The sequence below is a fragment of the Tursiops truncatus genome, chromosome 2 (genome assembly GCF_011762595.2).
Source record: "Tursiops truncatus isolate mTurTru1 chromosome 2, mTurTru1.mat.Y, whole genome shotgun sequence".
Taxonomy (NCBI): domain Eukaryota; kingdom Metazoa; phylum Chordata; class Mammalia; order Artiodactyla; family Delphinidae; genus Tursiops; species Tursiops truncatus.
In genome coordinates this window covers 140,689,019-140,708,691 of record NC_047035.1, presented here as the reverse complement: position 1 = coordinate 140,708,691, position 19,673 = coordinate 140,689,019, and the positions used below count along the sequence as shown (strand labels likewise).

At 40.7% G+C, this 19,673-nt stretch overlaps 2 protein-coding genes across 8 annotated transcripts in view; one reads left to right on the top strand and one right to left on the bottom strand.

Annotated features, from left to right (window-relative positions):
* The window catches only part of WHAMM (WASP homolog associated with actin, golgi membranes and microtubules), a 59,917-nt gene extending 58,277 nt beyond the window's left edge, over positions 1 to 1,640 (bottom strand). For all 7 annotated transcript variants that reach the window (XM_033852197.2, XM_033852196.2, XM_019945708.3 and 4 more), the window contains exon 1: positions 1,455 to 1,640. The gene's annotated coding sequence lies outside the window, so the exon portion shown is untranslated. The remainder of the gene's footprint in view (positions 1 to 1,454) is intronic.
* Positions 1,641 to 1,693: 53 nt separating this feature from the next.
* AP3B2 (adaptor related protein complex 3 subunit beta 2) overlaps positions 1,694 to 19,673 on the top strand; it is a 63,210-nt gene continuing 45,230 nt past the window's right edge. Inside the window, exons 1-4 of the mRNA XM_073801437.1 lie at positions 1,694 to 1,779; positions 2,050 to 2,245; positions 2,351 to 2,411; positions 3,372 to 3,428. The gene's annotated coding sequence lies outside the window, so the exon portion shown is untranslated. The remainder of the gene's footprint in view (positions 1,780 to 2,049; positions 2,246 to 2,350; positions 2,412 to 3,371; positions 3,429 to 19,673) is intronic.

Below are 19,673 nucleotides of genomic sequence, written 5' to 3'. Positions count from 1 at the left end.
GGCTTTCCCACGTTCCTACAAGACATTTCCACCTAATAATATGGAAAAGATGAGAGAGAACGCACAATACTTTTAAAGAGCACGAGCACTAAGTGCAGTATTACTTATGCAGACAGCTGAGGTGTGACTGCAATGCCCTCTACAGCATCTGCCCTGGACTTGCGGGCAACTTACGAGTTCTTTATAGCTAGTTTCTGATTCAGACAGTGTTTTGAGTAAACACTTCCACAGATTGTTACAGTAAATATTCATAGTGAGAACTCAAATAGTTAGTGATAAGTCTTCCAAGGTGAGCATATACCTATGAACACCAGGCCTTTCTGTGTAAAGGTATGTAAGAGGTACGCAAAGTTTCATCTTCACGTTTTGTTACTACACATACGTTCCTGAATAGGAAATGATAGATGCATCTACATCTATAGAGTATCTAAAATGTAAATAAATGACAGTTCTAACTCCTGACACATAGTGACTTTGCCTTTGATGGATTCATACTGCACCTAAATGTACACCACCACCCTCTTCACTCCTGCTCACTTCCCCCCAAAAAGACTTGTTCAGCAATCCAAAGAGATGGTATGGTGTGGAGGAAAGAATTCTGGGTTGGAAATGAAGAAATGTCACTTCTAGTCCCATCTCTATCACTAACAACCTGTGTTACTTTCAGCCTGTCTCCTCTCAAAGACTGAGCTTCAATTTAAGATGAAAGGAGGGGGGACTTCCCTGGTGGTGCAGTGGTTGGGAATCAGCCTGTCGGTGCGGTGGACGCGGGTTCGAGCCCTGGTCCGGGAAGACCCCACATGCCGCGGGGCAGCTGGGCCCGTGCGCCACAGCTACTGAGCCTGCTCTCCGGAGCCTGTGAGCCACAACTACTGAGGCCCGCGGGCCTGGAGCCGATGCTCCGCAGCGAGAGGCCGCTGCACTGAGTAGCCCACGCACCGCAGGGAGGAGTGGCCCCCGCTCGCGCAACTAGAGAGAGCTCGTGCACAGCAGGAAGGACCTAATGCAGCCAAAAACAAACAAACAAACAAATAAATAAATAAAAGATGAAAGAACGGGTATGGTTCTACCTCTAATACCAAGTGACTTTGCTGGCCGATTCAGGAAGCTTAAAAATTACCGACTGTGAGTGTACTTTTTCAAATTAATGCAACAGGCGCTGCTGCCTCAAGCAGGAATCATCGATTATGAAAGTCTGGGTTTGTATAGACCTTCACGTTGCATACCTTCCTCAACACAGGATAGCGCCCATGGGAAATTTCACCTACTGAATTTTTTTCTTAAACTGCATTCTGAGTGTGGATTTCTCCCTTTCACATCTATCCCCACGACAGCTCCGTGAGCTACCAAGCTCGTTTTTCAGACGAGGTCCAGAAAGCGGAGGACGATGACTTAGTCATGAGACCTAGGTCGCCGGTAGCGCTGACACGGCGACAGATACACCGACCCCTCACCTCTACTCCGGTTCCCCTCCGCGTCTCCTGAAGCCCGACACTCCAGCCAGCCTGCCTACAAGGACGCTGTTGTCATCCGCCTCGCCGGGTGGCCGGAGATCGGCCTTACTTTACGTGCCAGAAGACGCCTGCTCTCCGCTGTCCGATCTCGGCGGCAACTCCTTTCTTCTTCCGGCGGAAAAGAGCTCTTTCCGCTTTCCGGGGCGCCGGGAGGAAGTCCCGCCCCACGCAGTAGCGTGGGGTGGTGCGTCGGGTCGAGGCGCCGTGCGCAGGCGCGGAGAGAACTAAGTGGTTGACGCTTTCTGGGAGGGATGCCGTACGCCCGGTAGGGTGGTCTAGAGCAGCTAGGGACGCGGGTTGGGGGAGGGGTGTGTTTGTTGCTGGGTCCACGGCCAGAGAGGCCTGGGAGTCGTTCAGTGGGACTTGAGAGAGCGGGTTGGAGACTCCATCTATTCAGAAAACAACCCACTTCTCCCACGGGGATCCTCCGGGGAATCGAGGCCCACTACCCCCCACAACTGCCCGTGTTTCTGGCCTTGCTCCACTTGCCCCTTGCTGTATTTAGTTTCTTACTGTCTTTCGTTTATCTGTGTAGCCCCGTATCTTGCCGCATTAATGGCTACCATTTGCTGAACGTTGGCTGTGCATCTCACAGCAGTAGCTCATAAGCGCCTGGTAATTCTTGATTAGTAGGACTGTTGAAGCTCACTCATTCCTTTACCACCGCCGGGATTGAGCGCCTACGTAGTCCTGGGCTGGTCTATGGATATGGCAGTCTTTGGGTTGGGAAGGTAAATTAGAAATTAAAATTGCTGTTGTCTTAGTTTCCTAGGGCTGTCATAACGGAGTGACACCCATTGGGTGCCTTAAAACAACAGGTATTTATTTTCTCACAGTTCTGGAGGCTGGAAGTCCGAAATAAAGGTGTCAGCAGAATCATGTTTCCTCTGAGACTAGGTAAAACCCTTCCTTGCCCCTTCTTAGTTGCTGGTGCTGTCCAGCAATCCTTGGTGTTCTTTGGCTTGTACCTGCCTTCCTCCAGTCTCTTAACTCTTTTCTCATGTTGTGGTCTGTGTCTCATCTCTTAAAAGAACACTAGTCCCGTTGGATAAAGGGCCCATCCTACTCCAGTATGACCTGATCTTAACTAACTACATCTACAATGACACTACTTCCAGATAAAGTCACATTCTAAGCTCCAGGAAGGACATGAATGGGGTGGGGGTGGGGGGAATGTGACACTGTACAACCCAGTATAGCTGTCAAAGAGCTTAAGAAGTAGGCAAGCCAAACGCTGACGATAAATAGCTGTAGTACAGTGAATTCAAATATAATTTCATTGGATCTGAGAACTTTTCATGGACATTTGGTCTATCCCCTTGATAGGTGGGTATGATTTGGATGTGCCATCATAGACCATCATAGACAGCATGCTAGGCAGACAGACATCACAGACAAGCACAGGTTGGAATGTAAAAAGAAGTTAGGTTAAAGCAGGAGGGATCTTGAATACAGGCTGGAGTTTGGAGTCTGTTTTGTATACAAAATGAATAAATTGAGTGCAGGGGAGTTGTGATTTGAAGATTAATTAGCAGCTTGGGCCAGACTTACTTTGTGTTACTTATTCCAGTTTAAGAAGTCGTATACCCTATCCTCTGAGCATATCCTGTGCTTTTTCATCCTGGTGTCCCTGATCATGCTGTCCTTTATTCCTGGAATGCTACTTTCAAGCTGCATGATTTTTGCTTGTTGATTTTTTTTTGTCATGGAAATTGTGGTATGAAATGAGGTGGGGGAGGAGAGTTGTTCAACTTTAAAAAATTTTTTTTAATTGAAGTATCGTTGACTTACAATGTTCTGTTAGTTTCAGGTGTACAGCAAAGTGATTAATATATATATTCATGTATTCTTTTTCAGATTCTTTTCCACTGTAGGTTATTACAAGATACTGAATATAGTTCTCTGTGCTATACAGTAGGTTCTTGTTGTTCACCTATTTTATATATAGTAGCAGTGTGTATGTTAATCCCAACCTCCTAATGTATCCTTCCCCCCCCTTTCCCCTTTGGTAATCATAAATTTGTTTTCTATGTCTGTGTCTATTTCTCTTTTGTAAATAAGTTCATTTGTATCAGTTTTTTAGATTCCACATATAAGTGATATCATATAATATTTGTCTTTCTCTGTCAGACTGACTTCACTTAGTATGATAATCTCTAAGTCTATCCATGTTGCTGCCACACATGACGTTATTTCATTCTTTTTTATGGCTGAGTAATATTCCATAGGTATATATGTGTGTGTGTGTGTGTGTGTGTGTGTGTGTGTGTGTGTGTGTATATATATATATATATATATATATATATATATGCGCCACATCTTCTTTATCCATTCATCTGTCAACGGGCATTTAGGTTGCTTCCATGTCTTGGCTATTATAAATAGTGCTGCTGTGAACATTGGGGTGCATGTATCTTTTAGAATCGGAGTTTTTGACTTTTCCAGATATATGCCCAGGAGTGGGATTGCTGGATCATATGGTAACTCTATTTTTAGTTTTTTAAGGAACCTCCAGACTGTTCTCCATAGTGGCTGCACCAATTTACATTCCCACCAACAGTATAGGAGGGTTCCCTTTTCTCCACATCCTCTCCAGCATTTATGATTTGTAGACTTTTTGATGATGGCCATTCTGACCTATGTGAAGTGATACCTCACTGTAGTTCAACTTATTTTGTATTGTTAGCATCCCCCTGATAGAAAAACCTGATAAATACAGCACAAGGGGAAGAAAAAAAAATACTAGAGACCAAACTCACATAGATACAAAGCTCTAAAGTAAAATATTAGCAAATTCAATCTTGCACTTCATTTGGAACAAGAAAGCACTTATGAAATGATTTAATATTAGAAAATCTGGGACTTCCCTGGTGGTCCAGTGGTTAAGACTCTGCCTTCCAATGCAGGAGGCATGGGTTTGATCCCTGGTCGGGGAACTAAGATCCCACATGCTGCGGGGTGCAGCCAAAAACTGAAAACAACAAGAAAAAGAAAGAAAAGAAAATCTGTTGCTATAAATCATTTGTATGGTTTAGAGGTTTAAAAACTGTATGATCATCTCAACTGATAAAATGTTTTCTGAAAAAATTCAGTATCTACTTAAAACACTTTCAGCAAAATTGGAATGGATAAATAACAGTTGATAAAAGGCACCATAAATCTATAGTAAATATTGTACAGAGCGATGAAACATTAGTGAAATTCCCATTGAAGTCAGGGAAAAATGGATACCCACTTTCACTGCTAATTTCAGCATGGTGTTAGATTTTCTAGCCAACGCAACAAAACAAGAAAAAGATAAAAAAGATTAGGAAAGGAAGAAGCAAAAATATTATTTTCAGATGATGTGATTTTCTCTCTAGAAAATGCAGGAGAATGAAATGACAAACTGTTAGAACTAATTAAATGGTTCAGCAAAGTGGCTAAATCAACATATAAAAACTTAAAATTTTCTTACATACCAGTAATAAAATAGAAAAAAAGGAACCTATCAGAATACACTGAGCAAAAGATGTACAAGAATTTTATGGGAAATATGAAATATTATTGAAAGACATGAAAAACCTAAGTAAATGGAGATTTTCATGTTCCAGGATGAGAAAATTCAGTGTATTAAAGATAAAAGTTTATGACAAAAATTTTTGAAACAGTGCCTATCAAAATACTGATAGGCTCTTCAAATAACTTTATTTGGTCAAAGTATATTATTCTTTTGATACACTCCTAAGTGTCATTTATTGATATTTTATTTAGAATATATCTCATTAGTGAGATTGGTATGTAGGTTTTTTTGGTACTATGTTAATTGTATGTTGGTATTTAAAATTATATGAGATCCCTTAAAATAAATTAGGGAGCATTTCACATTTTTCTATGGTCTGAAATAATTTAAGTAACTTTAGAATTATCTGCTCTTTTAAGACTGAATAGAGAACTTGGTTGTGAAACTATGTTACATGAAGCATTATATGTGAATTTTAAACAAGGTGTCTACTCTCTTCTATGATAATTGAGTTATTCATCTTTTCTACGTTTTCTGGATCAATTATAATTTGCTTGGAAGTCATCCATTTCCAGAAGGTTTTTCAAATTAGTTGTCATTGTGTTAGACATAGAATTCTCTTATGATTTAAAAAATCTGTTCTGCACATGTGGTTGTTTACTTTTCTCATTCCTAACCTTACATAATTTTGCTTTCTTTTTTTCTAAGTCAGGCTCACAAGGGATTTGTCTATTTTGTTGAACTTGTCAAAGAACCAGCTTTGGAGTTTGTTTTTCTGCTGTTCTATTTTTCAGTTTTAGTTTTTGTGATAATTCTTCATCCTACTCTCTTTTGTTGTTCTTTTCTAACTTCTAAATATGGATCTAAGATTATTTTTTTCTAAGTGCCTCCATTTTTAATCTTTTGTTTTTTGTTTTTGTTGTTTTTTATATGTATTTATTTATTTTGGCTGCTCTGGGTCTTAGTTGTGGCATGCTGACTCTTAGTTGTGTCACGCATGTGGGATCTAGTTCCCTGACCAGGGCTTGAACCCGGGCCCCCTGCGTTGGGAGCGTAGAGTCTTACCCATTGGACCACCAGGGAAGTCCCTTTAATCTTTTGTTTTTAATGAAGACATCTTAAGGCCATAAATGTGCCTCTGAATACAGCTTGTGTTGTGTTCTATAGCTTTTAGTTTAAAGTATTCTCTTTTTCATTCCTCTTTACATATGTTGTAATTTTCTCTTTGATCCAAGGTTTATCCAGGACTTGGTATCATTAAAAAAAATTTTTTTTCAATCATCTTTTTATTTTTTCTAGTTTTATTATGATCAGAGAATTAGGTTCTGTACTTTTTAAATTAAGATTTTCTTCTTTGTCAAGAACATAGTCAACGTTTACATATTCCATGGACATTTAAAATATGCATATTTTCTACTTATATTTGGAAAATTCTGTGTTTCTATTACATCAGGTGTACTGGTTTTAGTATTCAAATTTATTGATTGCAGAATTCAATTCTCTGACGTATTTCCTAGATCAGTCTAATTCTAAAAGAGGTGTGATTGAAAATTTCAACTTAAATGTATCTTAAACTAGTTTTTCTTGCATTTCCAAAAGGTAGGTTTATGTATTCAATTGCTATGTCTTTGGTTTGTACAGGACTATGACTACTCTATCCTTTTTGTAAATTGTGCCTTTTATAAATTAATTTTTATCCTATTTAGTGCTTTCAATTTATATCTAACCAATATACCCTTATCTGAGGTTAATGTTACTGTTCCTTCTTGCTTCTCTTTACCTCTGTCTGATTTCTCATGGCTTACCTCTTTATTTTCAGTCTTTCATTTTACTTTGTTTCATTTCTAGTAAAAAAAAAAAAATTATAGATATAACAAATGAGCAATTTGAATTTTCTTTTTCACCTAGAGAGTTAAGCTGCCATGCAGAAGCCAGCTATTGTGATGAGCAGATCATCAGATCCATGGTGGCTTAGAGCTGGGATACTTTTCTGTTGCAAAAAAAAATTTATATTAAGATAAACAGTAGTTTACAGTTTAGCTTGTGATATCACTATTGTAAAATATCATTAAGTACAAAAAATAGCCTAGAAATATAGCCATCAAAATCTTGACAACAGACCTCTCAGGCTGCTCAGTAATAAAAAACACATGCACTATTGTTAGGATTATTTACATGCTATATGGAATTGACCAAGGACCAAAAGCCTGTCATCTCCTTAGCTAGAAACAGTGTACCAATGCTCACAACCCCCTCCCCTTTATCTCAATACATTTGGTAGCTTGATGCTATAAAAAAAACACCCAGCTAGCTCCTTTTAGATATATTTCTGAAAGGAAAAGGGGAGATCAAGAAATGTCTCAAGTAGAACAGCCAAATCAAACAGAATTGCTAACCAGTCAGGACTTCCTTGTGACTCCAACAGCTGCACATGTGTGCCCTCTAGTGCTAGGTAAATGAGCAGGACTGCAGGAGCATAGATGCTCCTGATAAAGTGACTGGACATCTTTTTCTTCTTCTTCTTGAGTGGCTGTTGCCCACTGTGAACTCTCACAGTAAACTAATCAGCCCCCTGCATTCTATTCCTTTGCAATTGTCCACATAAATGGACACATCTAGACTCACTCACAGATGCTATGACCCCTGAAGACAAAAATCTGGCTTTTTAAAAAAAAACTCTGTACCCTCCATATCACTTAGCTTTGAAAAGCCATCACCCAGACATTGTTGCTGAATTTGAAAGGACAGAGAGTTATATGAAGAAAACTTGTTGAAAGTCCTGAAAAACAAAAAGGAAGGCTTAAATGATGGAAAGGTGCATCAAGGCCTTGAACATGAGGATTCAATACTATAAAGATGTGATTTCTCCTGAAGATACTGCAATATTTTTTCTATCAATTACTTTCATTTTATCAGTTACTCTCATTATGCTCATATCAATTTTCCAGGAGAACATTTCATACTTTCCCCTGTCTCTTCAGAACTCTCCCCACCTCCTTGATTTCTTATTGATAATATAGAAGCAATCAGGAGATAACTCCACACTCTCAGTCCTCCCTCTGCCCCCATTTGCCTACCTTCCCAAATCTGTCCCATATAATCTCTCCCGTTAGTATGGATCTGTCTGGGCTCTTATTTACACCCAGTCCCTCCATCTGCGAACTAGATTCCGTCTCCTCTCAACCACTCAAGGAGACTGTGATCCTGCCATTATTCCTCTCTTCTCTGAATTGTCCACTTTTCCCTTTCTACTGGATGATTCCTGTTAGTTTACAGATAGATTATAATAACTGCTGTCATTTACAAAGATATCCCTCCTTGACCCAATATCCTATTGCAGCCCCTACTCCATTTCTCTGCTTTCATTTACAGCAATAACTCCTTGAAATTATAGTTCATTGTCTTTATTTTCTCATCTTCTATTGTCTTTAACCCCCTCCCATCTGATTTTCATCCCCACCATAGCAAACCATTCTTGTTATGCCTCCCATAATCTCTTTTTTTTGTTGTTTTTTAATTATTTATTTATTTTTGGCTGCATTGGGTCTTCGTTGCTGCGCACGGGCTTCCTCTAGTTGCAGCGAGCGGGGCTACTCTTCATTGCGGTGCACGGGTTTCTTATTGCGGTGGCTTCTCTTGTTGCGGAGCACAGGCTCTAGGCGCACAGACTTCAGTAGTTGTAGCACACGGGCTCAGTAGTTGTGGTGCACGAGCTTAGTTGCTCCACGGCGTATGGGATCTTCCCAGACCAGGGCTTGAACACGTGTCCCCTGCATTGACAGGCAGATTCTTAACCACTGTGCCACCAGGGAAGTCCGGCTCCCATAATCTCTTAATCTTGACATTGAAAAGTGTCACAGACAATTCATGGTCTTCATCTTATTCCTTTTCCCAGCAGCATTTGAAACAGCTAATCTCTCTCCCACTTCCTGACATTCTCTTCAGTTGTTCCCAGGGCACCACACTCTCCTCGTTTTTCTCCTACCTTGCTGGCTGCCCTTTCTCAGTTTCCTTTGCTTAATTCTCCTCCTCCTTTTCCTCCCAACCCTTAATCTTAGAATACCCCAGGGTACAGTCCTTTTTCCTTTCTACACTGACATTCCAGTTGGTTTCCTCCCATGTAATGACTTTAATCGTCTCTATTTTAGTGCACCTCAAATTAACTCTTTAGTCTTGGCAGTTCCCTAGAACTCTACACTCATACATCCAGACATTAACCTCACTTCTCCGATTGATGGTTTTTTTAAAAAAATATTTATTTAGTCTTAGTTGCGGCTCGTGGGCTCCTTAGTTGCAGCAGGCAGGCTTCTTAGTTGCGGCTCGAGGGCTCCTTAGTTGCAGCACATGGACTCCTTAGTTGTGGCATGCGAACTCTTAGTTGCGGCATGCATGTGGGATCTAGTTCCCTGACCAGGGATTGAACCTGGGCCCCCTGCATTGGGGAGTGTGGAGTCCTAACCACTGCACCACCAGGGAAGTCCCTCTGATTGATGTTTAATACATATCTCAAGCTTATCAGGTCTAAAATTAAACTCTTGACTTCCACCACTCTCAAACCTGCTCTTCCCATAGTATTCGTCGTCTTAGGATACCAGCATTCACCCAGTCACTCAGGCCAGAAACTTTGGAGTCATCTTTGATGCTTCTTTTTCAGACACATTCTACATCAAACCTATCAGCAAATGAGTTCTACTTTAAAATATATATACTGAATCTGATCACTTTTTTCCCCCAATATAATTACTAACCTAGTCCTAGCTACCAACATCTTTGCCTGGATTGCTGGCTGAGCATCCTAACTGGACTCTCTGTTTCTACCCTCATCTCTCTCTACCACACAGAAACCAGAAAAATCCTATTGAATCACCAGTCACTCTCCTGTCCCAAACTGCCCAGTGACTATTCATCACACTTTAAAATAAAATCCTGTGTCCCTACCATGGGCTTCAAGGCCCAATGAGATCTCTGCCCCAGTCTGCTTCTCCAACTCATCTCCTACTACTGTCCCCTTTGCTCTCACCACTTCAGCCATTCTAGCTTTCTTATTCCTCAAATATGCCAACTGTGTTCCCACCTCAGTGACTTTGTACTTGCTATTCTCTCTGCCTGGAACTACCACCCCCTAAAATGTATGTGTGACTTGCCCCTCACTTCATTCTGAGGTAGGGTTACCAGATACAATACAGGATGCTCAGTTACATTTGAATTTCAGATAAACAATAATTACTTAGTATGTATGTTTTGAATATTTGTTATCTGAAGTTCAAATCTCACTGGGTGTCTTGTATTTTTATTTGTTAAATCTGCCTTTTCTGGAGCTTTTATTGTTTTAGTTCATGGAAGGGGCTACCCATTCCTGGCACCTCCCTCAGTCTCAGCTTTCCCACTGGCACAAGCCTGTGCCTCAGGTGTTAAAACACAATCCCTAAGGCATATATTTGGTTCAGTTACTTTGTGGATCACAGGGCTTCAATTCTCATTGTTGTAGCCTCTTTATTTAGGGCACCTGAATATTCTCTCTGAGCAGGACCTTATGGGGCTTTCCCCCATAAGGGGGGACAGACAGCACCCCCCCATTATTCCAGCTGCCTCTTGTTTGTAGAAAAACTTTAGCCTCCTACACCTTCCCCAAGTTCCAAAAAATAAATTTAATCAGAGAAGTGAGAAAATGCAGAAACAAAAGAAAACAGTCAAGCAAGACATAATAATAATAGTTTAGCCATTAAACCAAGTCAAGGACCTTTAGTTCTTCCTCAAGGTCTATAGATAATATTCTGAGCCAAATCCTTTGAGTTGTTTTGCAAATACTGAAACCCCCACCAGGTGGAAGAAGTTAACTGTATGCTGAACGCAAGCACATAGACCCCAGACCGGTTGGAACCAGAAGGTTGATGATGTTGACTCCCAATTACCTCACCATCAACCAATCAGAAGAATGTCCACAATTGATCACGCACCCCGCAACCCCCCTCCCTCACCCTGTCTTTAAAAACCTGAAAGCCATCGGGGAGTTTGGGTCTTTTGAGCATTAGCTACCTGGATACCTTGCTTGGTGCCCGGTAATAAATGCTGCATTTTTCCTTCATTGCAATCTGGTGTGATAGATCGGCTTTACTGCGTTCCGGCCAGCAGATCCAAGTTTGGTTTGGTAACACATACATTATATATACATACACACATACACACTTTTTTTTTTTTTTTTTTTTTGCGGTACGCGGGCCTCTCCCTGTTGTGGCCTCTCCCGTTGCGGAGCAACAGGCTCCGGACGCGCAGGCTCAGCGGCCATGGCTCACGGGCGCAGCCGCTCCGCGGCATGTGGGATCTTCCCAGATCGGGGTACGACCCCGTGTCCCCTGCAACGGCAGGCGGACTCTCAACCACTGCGCCACCAGGGAAGCCCCCACATGTTTTAATAAATATTTATTTACATTTATATAAAATAGAAGCAGTCGGGATATATATCTATATTGGAAGCAATCAGGATAGAGAGGGAGAGAGAGAGAACCAACTCTCTCTATACTTGAAGCCTTCTGCTTTCAGGCTGAACTATGTGTTTAGTTTTGGGTTTGTTTTTTTTTACTATATTACTTTTTTAAAAAAATTATTTATTTATTTTTGGCTGCGCTGGGTCTTCGTTGCTAAGCGCGGGCTTTCTCTAGTTGCGGTGAGTGGGGGGCTACTCTTCCTTGCGTGCAGGCTTCTCATTGCAGTGGCTTCTCTTGTTGCAGAGCACAGGCTCTAGGTGCGCAGGCTTCAGTAGTTGTGGCATGCGGGCTCTAGAGCACAGGCTCAGTAGTTGTGGCACACGGGCTTAGTTGTTTCACGGCATGTGGGATCTTCCAGGACCAGGGCTCGAACCCGTGTACCCTGCGTTGGCAGGTGGATTCTTAACCACTGTGCCACCAGGGAAGCCCTGTTTTTTGTTTTTAAAAAAAAACCTGCCTCACCTCACCTGGACAGTAATAATGCTGCAGTGAACATTGGGGAACATATATCTTTTCTAATTAGTGTTTTCTTTTTCTTCAGATAAATACCCTGCTAGATCATATGGTAGTTCTATTTTTAGTTTTTTGAGGAACCTCCATACTGTTCTCCATAGTGGCTGCACTAATTTACATTCCCACCAACAGCGCATGAGGGTTCCCTTTTCTCCACATCCTCTTCTGCATAACCTTGTTAAGATTACATATACTGATTAATGACACCGAGGTCTAAATGTACAGGCAGCCCCTCACATCATGTTTATGGTTTCACAGTTTACTTTGGCAAAAACAGTTTAGCATATAGCTGGAATTGTATTCTAAGGAGTCACAAGGAAATTTGCGTGGAGTCATGGATTTTCCAATGGTAAAGATTATGTTCCTTCTTTATATATTTCAGGTGTCCTGGGAAAGAACTTTGTAATGATGAAATAAAATCCATATATTACGGCAAGATGAGAATAATTTAAACATAAAATTTTTCTTTGCCCATTTGGGCATCCTCTCTTCCCTTTAGTGTGTGTTATGCATCTACATTAACCAGACCTCCTTAGGAGATAACATTCCTCCTTAATCTTGCAAGGGGTCACAATGACCCATGACCCACTGCTCACTTTATATGTGTACATCTGGATTGTGTAAACTGTAAATTATACATCATTTGATGTATAACCCCCTTTGTCTCAAAAACTTATATAACTGTGCTTTGACCTCTAACAGGTGGACGAGTCCTCAGAGATTTCTCAGAGACTCTCAGGTTATAATCTTCAAGTTGACTGGAATAAAATTTTCCATTTCTTTCTTAGTACACCTCCCTTTCTTCCTCCTCTGTAACTCCTAGAATTTCGGAGTCGTGAAAGAAACCTTAGCATCAAGGTCGAAAGTCTTGCTTTACAGATAGCAAAACAGAAAAGCAGAGTGTTGTTATCTCTACTGTCTTACCTGCGTGAGCTTCGTGGAAACTCCCATCATTCGTCATCTGTACAGTTTAGTCAGTGTTTGGACTCTGATTTCTCTCAATGCTAAGCTGAATCTGAGAGCAAGAGCGACACCTTGACGAGAAGAGGAGGTGATAACAGGTTTCCCGTGTGACGAATACAGAGGACAACTCCTGGATGCTTGGTGTGTGATGGTTTTTAAATCAATTCAACACCTGTGTGAACATAAGGGCGTTAGGGAGACAAGAGAAAGGAGACCCACTTTGACAGCAGGTGCTGCCAGTACACTGGAAAAGCATTCTTGGGTGAATCACTTAAATGCGTGATGTTAAAGAAAGGGATGTACAATTCTCGGCAAGTGCCTCCTCCTGCCTCACCTCACCTGGAGAGTAATAATGCTGCAGTGAACGTTGGGGAACATATATCTTTTCTAATTAGTGTTTTCTTTTTCTTCAGATAAATACCCCGCTAGATCATATGGTAGTTCTATTTTTAGTTTTTTTGAGGAACCTCCATACTGTTCTCCATAGTGGCTGCACTAATTTACATTCCCACCAACAGTGCATGAGGGTTCCCTTTTCTCCACATCCTCGCCAACACTTGTCTCTTGTCTTTTTGATAACAGCCATTCTAGCAGGCATGAGGTGGTATCTCACTGTGGTCTTGATTTGCATTTCCATGGAGATTCGCGATGTTGAGCATCTTTTCTTGTGTCTGTTGGACATCTGTATGTCGTCTTTGGAAAAATGTCTATTCAGGTCCTCTGCCCACTTTTTTTTTTTTTTTTTTAAACATCTTTATTGGGGTATAATTGCTTTACAATGGTGTGTTAGTTTCTGCTTTATAACAAAGTGAATCAGTCATACATAATCTGCCCACTTTTTAATCAGGTTTTTTTGATTTTTTGATTTGATGTGTATGAGTTCTTTGTATATTTTGGATATTAACCCCTTATCAGATATATCATTTGCAAATATCTTCTCCCATTCTATTGATTTAATTTCAGCACTAATTTTAACTTTCAGGAGGTTTTGTCCTCTGTTACTCTTTCATAACATCCTGTTACTGTTTTAAGGGTGCAGTTTTCTCACTCCGTGTGTGTCTATGTGCATGTGTGTGCGCATATGCATGCATGTTCTCTCCTGTTCCCTGAATTGCTGTTTTCAGTCTTTATATTGGAAGCTTCTTCAGCTGTCTGGGGGAATCTTGACTGTGCATACTTAAGAATGAGCTAGCTATGAGCTCTCTGTACTTCGGTGAGATGTGTCATTGGGCCAAGATGATGGAACAGGAATGCTGACATTCTGAATGGAAGAAGGCAGGGTATTTTCTATGGAGCCATCAAATTTATTTAGTGAATAATGTTTCATTGTTACCATTAACAATGGTAAAATCTGAGAGGTAATATCCAAAATTATATGTTTTTATTTCTTTAGACATCTCTGTATTTTCTGAATTTTTAACAATTAGTGTGTTTTTAATAACCAGAATATATATAAATCTATTTTTGAAGTGATGACTATCTGTATACATAAAATTTTGTGTATGTCTTGACTTCTCTAAGCCAAGTGCCCATATTTAAATTATTTGTTCAGGAGAATACATTATTTGAAGTTTTAAATCCATATTTTCAAATTTTCTCTCCAGAAAGAATGCAAATATATATTTACCAGCAGTATTTGACAGTACTAGTTTCCTAGACCCTATTGGAGCCAAGGAATGATAGGTCTCCACTCATTTTTTCCTTGTTAGCCAATTAGATAGGTTATCACTTCTGGTGCTTTCTACAAGGCACACCTCATATGAATAGCACTCAAGGAGTTAACCTTTTCAAACTGTTATTTGTACACTCTCCAAAGTTTTTCTTTGCTTTTAACTCTTTTTATGTCAACTTTTTTTTTTTTTTTGGTCTGTCTGGTTTATTTTCTTATGAGTAGTTATCAAAAGAACCACTTAAATGTTTGGAGCCCTTCTTTTCTGAGTCCATAAAAATCTGACAACTAAAACAAATTCCTGAATTCATCAGATTTCAAAATGATTTTTCCTCTGGTTGAGTCAGTATAGGGAGGGAATTAGGCGTTCAGGACTTCAAGCCAGACTGCCTGAGCTCAAATCCTAGCTGTACAACAACATCTATAACCTTAGTCTAGTTAATGAACTAGACTCATTTCCCTCATCTATGTAATAAGAACTATGTGAAACTATCCATATAAGCATGTGACACAGTGCTGGTACATAAAAAACTCTTATGTTTATTACTATCATTGTGACAATTATAAGAAGGAATACTCCTGGATAGGTATAATGCTATGGACTGAATTGTGCCCCCCCTCCGATTTATATATGAAGCCGTAACCCTCAATATGATGGTATTTGGAGGTGGGGTCATTGGGAGATAATTAGGTTTAGATGAGATCATGAAAGTGGGGCCCTCATGATGGGATTAGTGCCCTTATAAGAAGAGAAACCAAAGAGTTCTCCCCCCACCCCCCTAATGTTATGAAATAGCAAGACGACAGTCATCTAAAAGCCAGAAAGAGAGCCCTCAGCAGGCCTCCACTGTGTTGGCACCCTGATCTCAGACTTCTAGTCTTAAATACTGAAAGAAAAAACTGTCAAGCTAGAATTCTTTACCAATTCTATACCTTCTTTCAAAACAAAAGGTATACCAATTCTATACCCTCTTTCAAAAGCAAAAGTGAAGTAAAAACTTTCTCAGACCTATTAAAGCTAAAAGAATTCAGCAGCAGCAGACCCTCCCTACAAGAAATATTAAAGGAAGCCATTCAGGCAGGAGGAAAATAGCACCAGATGGAAACCTAGATCTACTCAAAGAAATGAAGCCCATCAGCAATGATAATTACATGGATGGGTATATGTTTTCTCAAACAGAACAACCTGTTCCTAGGAAGAGCTATTCTGTTCTTATGACACTACATAACTGAAACAAAGAAAGAGTTAAGATACTATGTTTTTCCAGTTTCTGCTTGGAATTAGATATGGATCATTCCCTCCTGTGTTATAACTCCCTTGACTGAGCAAAAACATCTGGAAAGTCATTTCAGTGACTTTAGCCAACAGTTTGTTAGTCATTATCCATTTCTTCACTAACCTGGAGTGTACATAGCAGTAGGAGGCAGATTGTTTTCTTAATTTGTTTTCAATGTTTCACCTCATTTGTTACTGTGGTTATGAAATGAACAAATTCTCTCTTCACTCTGAGATACAAAATTTAAAACTTTGGTTCACCAAAAGTTTTAAAAATAAAGGTGAATTTGTGAATTGTATAAGTATCAGAATTAAAAGCAAAATTTTCTGCTTAAACTACCACTTAGGAGAAAATAAATTGTGTACGTGTACTATAAGCTCCTTTATTGATCCTAGGTTTGTCTTTTTGAGATTTTCATAGGCTTCTCCATTTCAGGCTCACATATGGCTTTACTGCTTACTTTCCAAACTTCAGTTTGGTCGTTTCTCACCTATATGTGTCTTCATTGTATGTTTGAAACATTGAATGTTTCATTTATGGTTACATACAGATAGAAACTCATTATCTTTTGAAGAAACCAATTTATGGCAATAATCTGTGATAAAACACTATCTTAGAGGAATAGTGGTTCTTATTTGTTACAGCCTGTTTGTTGGTTGGGCAACCAATCAATTTAGCATTCCACTGCAGGCAGGAACCAGCTGTGGGGTGGGGAGAGTAACATAATCAAGAGCAAGGGATAAACAGGTCCACAATGCTTTTCCTAGGCTGTGGGAAGGGTCAGTTGGTGAAACACCACCATCTTGTCTGGACACTATGAGAGAAGTCCCACCTGGCCACTGGGGAAGATAGGTGATAGACAAGTTAGACAAGAAAGACATTGGTGATGATTTTCCTGATGTGAAGACCTCTAAATGTATTCCCTCAGGATGACCCTGAATAAAGATGAGAGAAGGAGCTTTATCTGTAATAAAACATTCTCTCAATAGCCTATCAGCCAAACAAACTGCAGGTCCTCCGTATTTACTCCTGGGGTCCAACTGTCAGAACATCAGGAGTCTGGTCTTGATTGTGCCTTTTGAACCTTGAAAAAGACCACTTAAAATCATTCTGTCTATAATGCTTACCTGTACTTGTTTTGAGAGCATCAAATAAATTGTTAGAGCATTTTGAAAGAGTATAAGGTGAACACGAATAAAGAACTAGGGTGGAAGAAACCTTAACTCTCAACCTACTTCAGTTAGGAAAGGAGATTTGAAAGGATGCCTGGGGACAACCCAATTAAAAGGATTCTCAAGTATCAGTTACCTCGATCTCTTTTTATGTCCCCAGCTTTTTTTTTTTTTTTTTTTTTTTTTTTTGCAGTACGCAGGCCTCTCACTGTTGTGGCCTCTCCCGTTGTGGAGCACAGGCTCCGGACGTGCAGGCTCAGCGGCCATGGCTCACGGGCCGAGCCGCTCCGCGGCATGTGGGATCTTCCCGGACTTGGGCACGAACCCGTGTCCCCTGCATCGGCAGGCGGACTCTTAACCACTGCGCCACCAGGGAAGCCCTATGTCCCCAACTTTTTATTCTGCCTGCTACCACCTTAGTTCACATTCATCTCTTAATTATTCTTGTGCTCTCACCCAGCCACCCCAAAAAACCTGCTTACCCTGTCTCCGTTATCCTTCACACTGACCACTAGTTATTCTCTAAAACTTACCTAATTACAAAATTCCTATGGCTTAGAAACCTTCAGTAGCTCCTCAGGGGACTACAGGATGGATCAAATTCTTTCCACAGTATATGAGGTCTCTTGCAATCTACTTTTCAGGTTTTTTTTTTTTTCTTGGGCTACGTTGGGTCCTCGTTGCTGCGCGCAGGCTTTCTCTAGTTGTGGCGAGTGGGAGCTACTCTTCATTGCGGTGCGCGGGCCTCTCATTGGCGGTGGCTTTTCTTGTTGCAGAGCACGGGCTCTAGAGCGCAGGCTCAATAGTTGTGGCGAACGGGCTTAGTTGCCCCGCAGCATATGGGATCTTCTCGGACCAGGGCTCGAACCTGTGTTCCCTGCATTGGCAGGCTATTCTTAACCACTGTGCCACCAGGGAAGCCCCTTCAGGGTTGTTTTAAACATTAAGTTTATATAATGTCTGACACATAGAATTCAATATATCTGGGTGAAATAATAACAACAACAGTAGCTGTAGGCTAAAAATTCATTGAAACATTTCCTAGACTGAGGAATATACTAGGTTTCAGTATCTAAAAGAAAATATCTACAGAGAAAGACCATTCTTATAAACCCGAGAAACCACTCTCTTGAAGGCAACCTTGGTGAATGGAGCAGTAGTCAAGACACATCTTTCACTTTGTTTCCTTCCCTTTTCTCCATGAAGTGCTGATACAGTCCCAGACTGTAACCTCCAAGGGAGGTTGGACCATGCCTTTTATTTGTTTTGCCTTCTACTTCTTTTTCTTCTCCTACTGTACTAGTGAAGGAAACCAGACTATGTCACCTCAAAACATGCCACTTTAGTATATTGATGATTTTGAATTAAAGGCAAGAAGAAATAGTAGGTGTAAGAAGGACACTCTGACCCTCCTTTTCTTTCTGAAAGCAGGAGCTAAAACTCCCATGTGAAAAGTACTTACCCTGTACCAGAAGGAAGGAAGACATTCTTGTCATCAGAGATGGGGAATCTGGGGCTGAGAAATCTATACAAACAAACCTTATTAAACTAACCCTTATCTTCCTAGTTACATCTTGAATGGAAAAATTTGCTTTCCTCCTGTGTGATTCTCCTTTACTCTCACACTAGTACCACAGTCACAAAACTTCTGACAACAGACTGTGTGGGATTTTGCCCACAACAAGCAATTCTTTGAAACCAGCTGGGTATCCTACAAATTAACTCAATTCTGACACTATCTAACTGGAGATAGCTTCAAGATCCCACAGGTTAAGGGCTTAGTCCCACAAGACTGCCCCCATGTTAGATGCCAACCTCAAGTACTAGGTCCCCAGGTTACCTACAACTTCTGTCTGACTTGGCTATAAATTGGAGCCTCCCACGATCTCCCCTGTCTCCACTTTGGGTTCATTTAGTTTTTAGAATGGCTCATAAAACTCAGGAAGACAGTTTACTTACTACTGTAAAAAATTAATAAACAGAAGGGGGAGCTCTCATGCCCTGTAATGGTAGCTGAGCCCAACAGGAAGAAAGCTGGCTCTTCTTTCCTGGCAAGGACTCAGCCAGTGAAAAGCCATGGACTCTGTTTACTATAGCCTTCCCAACTTCCTTTTTCTCCCTCCCAATAAAAGCATCCTCCTTCCCTTGCCTTTTGAGAACGTTCATGTGGCTCTCCCAGGATTGCAGACCTTGAATTGAAGTTCTCTGCGGATACTAAATAAACCCATCTTTGCCTGGGAAATATCTGTCAGTCTATTTGTTTCAACACCGTTTGTTATAAAAGGATATGATAAAAGATACAGATGAACATCCAGATGAAAAAGATGCATAGGGCAAGGTATATGGGAAGGGGTTCGGAGCTTCCATGCCATCTCTGGGCATGCCACTCTCTCAGCACCTCCATGTGTTCACCAACCTGTAAGCTCTCTGAACTGTATACTTTGAGGATTTTTAGGGAGGCTTCATCATGTAAGTATGATGTATCACTAACTCCATTTCCAGCCCCTCTCCCCCCTCTGGAGAATGGGAAGTGAGGCTGAAAATTTCAAGCTTCTAATCATGGCTTGATCTTTCTGGT